The following is a 5773-nucleotide window of genomic DNA, read 5'->3' on the forward strand; positions in this document are numbered from 1 at the left end:
TAAGAGTATAAATAAATATAATCTTACTTTGCATTGTGACATTGGATGTGAAGATGGTTGTAGCATTTGAACCATTTCATTTCCATTCTTCTTAAGGCTTCGACAATCTTCACGGGTTTTCGTTGATTGCAATGGTTCCAAAGGGAACACCTGCACCATAAATAAGAAATAACACACACACACACACACACATATAATCAAAACAAATCAAGGATAACAATATAAAATATAGAACATCCATTTCTCATCCCATCATTATGGTAAAACATAACAATTTATATATTAATGTTTTTGTGGAATAGGTTATATGGATTAAAAACTTACTAGCCCAATAACCCCTTGAAAACCTTGAAATCTAAGCAAGCGTCGTAATAGTTGGTAGCTTGAATTTAGGGAATTTTGTTGATTAGGCTATGCATATCAATAACAACGAGAAATTAGTATACAATTATAATAAATATAAATATTATTTAATGTTAAAATGTCTAAAAAATTAATATATGCAAAAAAATGGACTCAACTGTGTTGTCATTGTCATGATTAGTTTCATCAAAGTTTAATATATGGTTGTGCCCATCTAATCCTTCTTCCCCCACATCATCAGGAACCTCAATCCTTACTTTCTCTTTTAAAGCAATATCTATGCGCTTCATTGTTTCCATATGTCTACGAGGTAGACTCTGATCCCAACGTTGAATTTTTTCACAAATTTTTTGCTTTGAAGTATCATTGAGCTGATCAAATGTAACAACTGACTGTGAAAACAAGTTTCAATGAATTTAGTCCACAACAATAAATTCATATTAATAAAAAACATATACAAATAAATAATAATAAATACTTACAGCTGAAAGAATTTCTTCATTGACAATATTAATAAAAAAGCATATACAAATAATTACTAATAAATACTTACAGCTAAAATAATTTCTTCATTGACAAATCTTTTATATGCTTGTTGTCGTGCACGACATAGCCTTGCATCTAAATCATATTGTATTTTTGCATTTTTCCTTTTAACTGCACTTGTTGATTTGACAGCACATTTAGCATTTGCATCTCTTACTCGACCTCTTTGACGTGGAGGAATTGGTGGGAGATTGTGCATGGTAGCGTGATGGTGATTAAGGCCAGATAGCTTAGATCGACTCAAGATCCCCACACAGCCACCAACAAGACAAGTGAACACTTGCTTGGTGCCTTTGATAATTACCTCCCATTCATGTCTATTTTCCTCCATTTTCTTACTTCCTTATAAATGAATATGTAAACAATAGTGTTGTTAAAAACATCATAAAAACACTTTAAAGTAAAAATCAATATTCATATCTATTTCTTTGTGGTTAACCATAACTATCAACTTTTTAAAAATATAGGCCTAAAAATATATTCTTTTATAATTTAATAAATTAAATTTTATTATTATTTGAAAATAGATAATAATTAAATATTTAAGTTAACTATACACAATAAAAAAAATGAAAATAAAAATATATTAAATATTTACTTAAATTAAATATCCATTAGTTTTTGTTAAAAAAATCCTTATTTCCCTACAATTTAAATCAAAATATATGTCTATAAAAAATCCTCAAGGTGAACAAAACCAAATTACTTAATTAAAATATTAATTTAAACCCCCTCAAGGTGACACCCTTGTTTGCTAGATTTTTGGAGTGGAATTGCCTCTAGAAGAGGGCCATTAAACAATTTTCATTTTCTTCCTGTTTATTTTGAAATTTAAATAAATTTAATCAATATAATATACAAAACTCATAATATATCCGTATTTAGTTTCCGATTTTATTTTAAAATCCTTTTTATAATTAACACATTTAAAAATTAAATATTTAAAACTTATTTTTTTTAAATTCTTTTTAGCATAAATATATATAAAAAAATCAATGCTTAACATAAATATATATAAAAAAATCAATTAGCTTTTAGTCAAGTTCAAAATTTTCTTTCCTAGTTATCTCAGCTTTTTAAACCATTAAAGGAAACGTTAAAGTTTTGAAATCTGAAAATTTCAGCTTGCCATTAGTTTCCATTTTACCTCTTATCCTATTTCCATTGACATATATTTTGTCTAAATTTTAAAATCTTCGTAAATTTCCGTTACCATTAGTGTCCATTTTGTCTGCTATCCTGCTTTCATTGGCATCAGTTTCCACTTTACATTAGTTTCTATTTCACCTGCTCTCTTGCCTCCATTAACATCTATTTTGAGTTTAAAAATAATTACATTTACCATTAATTAGAAAAATTGAATTTAAAATAATTACATTTACCATTAATTAGAAAAATTAGGCTTGCATTTTATGTAACCAGCAAGAAATAGTAAGTAATACTAATCTACAAAAAATAGTCCAAGAAATAATAGGAGTCGTCTGATTAGGAATGCACACTCTCACATTATGCAGCGGTTCAATAGTAAGTAATACTAATGTGAAAAAACAATAGTCCAAGAAAGAAATAATAGGATGAGTCTGATTAGGAATGCACACTCTCACAGTATGAAGCGAATATGATTTGGTAACTATGCTTTAAAGCTTGTAAATCCTAAAAATATGCATCATTTTAAGGCTGAAATGAACTAAGATAGCCATGGAAATCACAGTTGCAGTGTGTACTGCAAAAAAAGGGTGTTTAAACTTTGTGCTATCAGAGGCTTTGCAAGATGTGTATTCGAATGACGTTTTTGCATGCCCTATTCAGTTTAATCATAGCCCTTGCCCTTACAGAGAACTATGGTGAACCTGCACTGGATAGCACCAAAGGAGCAGCAGTATACGAAGTCCTGGAAGCCATTAATCCAGAAATAAATTTGAAATACTCTTATCCAGATAATCTATGTACGGGTGGGCCTCATGGAATCGTTTGCGACATTGACAAGACAACAAGGAATGGCACATTGTAGTAATTAATCTTGGATGGGTTTCAGAGTACTCCAATAATCCCATCTGTGGCAGGAATGCTTCCTTTAGCCCTTCGATTTTAAAGTTCCATCTCTTGAGGAAGTTTTTCTCCTACAAATGCTTCACCTCTGATGCCCAACTCACTATTATTCTTCCATATATATGGACTTTAGGAAGCCATCTTCAAGAGCTCGTTTTCCAGGACAATCCTTCTCTGTATGGAATCCTGAGCGCTGATATTGGTGATTTGGTAAGACTGAAGAGACTCATTTTAGCAGGGACAAATGTTGGAGGAGCTCTTCCTACCGAGATTGGGCATTTGAAAGGACTTCAATAGCTTGTTCCGAGTGGGAATTTGTTCAATGGTTCGATTGCTAGTGATGTGGGTGAGCTCTAGGATCTGGTTATATTGGATTTGAGCAGAAACACGCTTCATGGGCAGGTTCCTAGAGAGCTTGGAAAACTTGAGAAGCTGTCGAAACTGGACATGAGCTTGAATAAATTAAGTGGCATTATCCCAGATAGTTTGGGGCAGTTGGGAGGTTTGCTGATGATCGATGTAAGTTATAATAATTTTTCTGGGGGAATTCCATTGTTTTTTAGAAGAATGCCAGGTTTGAGAGATATTCATCTCAGTGGCAATCCATTGGGTGGATTGATACGCGGTGTTTCTAGGACAATTTAAGTGGGTTGGAAAGTATTGGGCTGTCTAATGCGAACCTCACTGGGAGGATTCCTGAAACCGTGGGTACGTTAAAGAATCTTACTTATTTGGCTCTGGATAGCAATTTAAACCTCGCTGGGAGGATTCCTGAAGAACCATCCACATCGATGGGTGTAGGGATCAACAAATATTTTTACAATTCAGGCTACAGAGCAAAGAAAACCTTTAATATCCAAAGATTTATGCTTAAAGTGAAGTGGAATACCTGCTATAAGCAATAATCCGTTGAAGCAAACCAGGAAAAACGGATTCGTGAATCAGTTTTTGGCTGAAAATTGCTCGGATAACTTCAAAGAACAGTTAACCAAAATGATCTGCCCGCAACAACCGGTGTAATAGCCAAAATTGGGTGAAAGAACGAATAAAATCCATTAATATCCGAAACGTGGCATGAAAGTACTTGCCGGAAGCATTAATCCGTGGAAAATCTTAAGCAATCTGGGAAATCTGAACGACGGTATTCAAATATTTTATGCGGTGGAATGTGACACGTTTAAAACATCAAATTCCATTAATACCCATAGGGCGCGATGCAGTGGAGGCGGGCAGGCTAGACAGGCAGAAACATCGGGTCGCCGGATTTTTCTGAGATGTAACATGCCATCGCATGCATGGATGCATAGTGTGAGGGACGGCGACGGCAGGCTGACGTAAGGAGGAGGGATCGCGGGAGGGATCTGTACTATAAGGCATCACATTAATGTATCAATAGAGGTGCAAATAGCTTTCGCCATCAAATATTGTGATTTTATTTTCGCCTTTTTTATTAAAACATACAATTTCAACTGAGTTAAATGCTTTCACTCAACCCTTATGCACTCTTATTTATATTCAAAACTTATTTATGTCATTTTAAAAATTTCTAGAGAAATTGAACTTCTCTGCTATGTACTTTTTGTCTATAAAAATTGCTATTTACTTTTTGCCTATAAAGATTTCTATTGTTCTGGGATATTTTCGAGACATTTTAGGTTAGTGTAATTTTCTTTTTAAATTTAGTCTCTTCGTACATTCTTTAGAATATATATAAAAACTCAAATTTTGATTGTATTTCACTGTCTAAATAATATTTCCTTTGATTATTACCTTCCACATTCCCCCCTTCCTTTGCACCTCTCGGTGCAATTGTTAGTTTAAACATGTAGATCTTTATTTTGTTTAACAAAAGCCTATAAATTAAAAGAAGAAAATAACAAGGTAATTTTTTATTTTATTTTTATTTAAAGAAAAAAATCATAAAAATGGAATTAAAAAATAAAAAATTTAATAAACTAAAACAAAGTGTAATTATAGTATTTTTCTTTCTCATATATATATATATATATATATATATATATATATATATATATATATATATATATATATATATATATATATATATATATATATATATATATATATTTGATACTTTGTGTTGCTAAAAGAAATCAGGATTACATATTTGCCGAGTACTCCCTAAGTATTTTAATCCTCCACCAGCCATTTACCTTGACATTCATAGACCAACATTTCTCAAAATACCCATGGCTGCAAAATTCACAAAATAGAAAACTACACGAGATCCAACACATACTCAACAATAGCTTGAGTACATCATAAAAGTGCAATATCTCTTGAAAGGGCTCAGCAAAAACCCAGAGGACACAAAACTACTAAGCAAATAGACAAAAAATTTAATAATTATGAAAGGAAAAAATTGTTGCAAGAACCCTCGCAGTCGAACCTGGGACATCTCGAAGATCCTCGTGACTAGTTTCACATACAATTTGCCCCTCCACATGAGCAAGGCGAGAAACAATTCTATCAAAGAAGAAGTGTTGGTTTCTGAGCATACTTGTTATATCTTCTAGAGTGACAAAGACATTATATTTTTCCTCTTCCTTATCCTCCAGGACACGTCCCAACAACTTTTTCATTTTCCTGTGCAAGGCCACATAGTTCAAATATTGTTTATTCCTTCCCTTGGTCTGCCTAGGATCAGGAACCAAAGTAGAAATATCCTCCAGGATCTTTGAATCAGAGCGCGATTATCTCTCTAGCCTAGTTTGAGTCTCAAATTAACATATCTCCTTCGTTGTTTCCAATGAAGCTTCATTGGGGTAAGTGTGAGTTGAGACATGAGTGAAGAGCC

General features: G+C 32.7%; 1 pseudogene; it reads left to right on the forward strand.

The window, feature by feature from the left end:
• Positions 1-2692: 2692 nt before the first annotated feature.
• On the forward strand, positions 2693-3863 carry LOC149172712 (uncharacterized; annotated as a pseudogene).
• The last annotated feature ends 1910 nt before the right edge of the window (positions 3864-5773 follow it).

This window comes from Pinus tabuliformis, chromosome 4_2, assembly GCF_031772625.1.
Source record: "Pinus tabuliformis cultivar Carrire ecotype Pingquan chromosome 4_2, CPIR1, whole genome shotgun sequence".
Lineage (NCBI taxonomy): Eukaryota > Viridiplantae > Streptophyta > Pinopsida > Pinales > Pinaceae > Pinus > Pinus tabuliformis.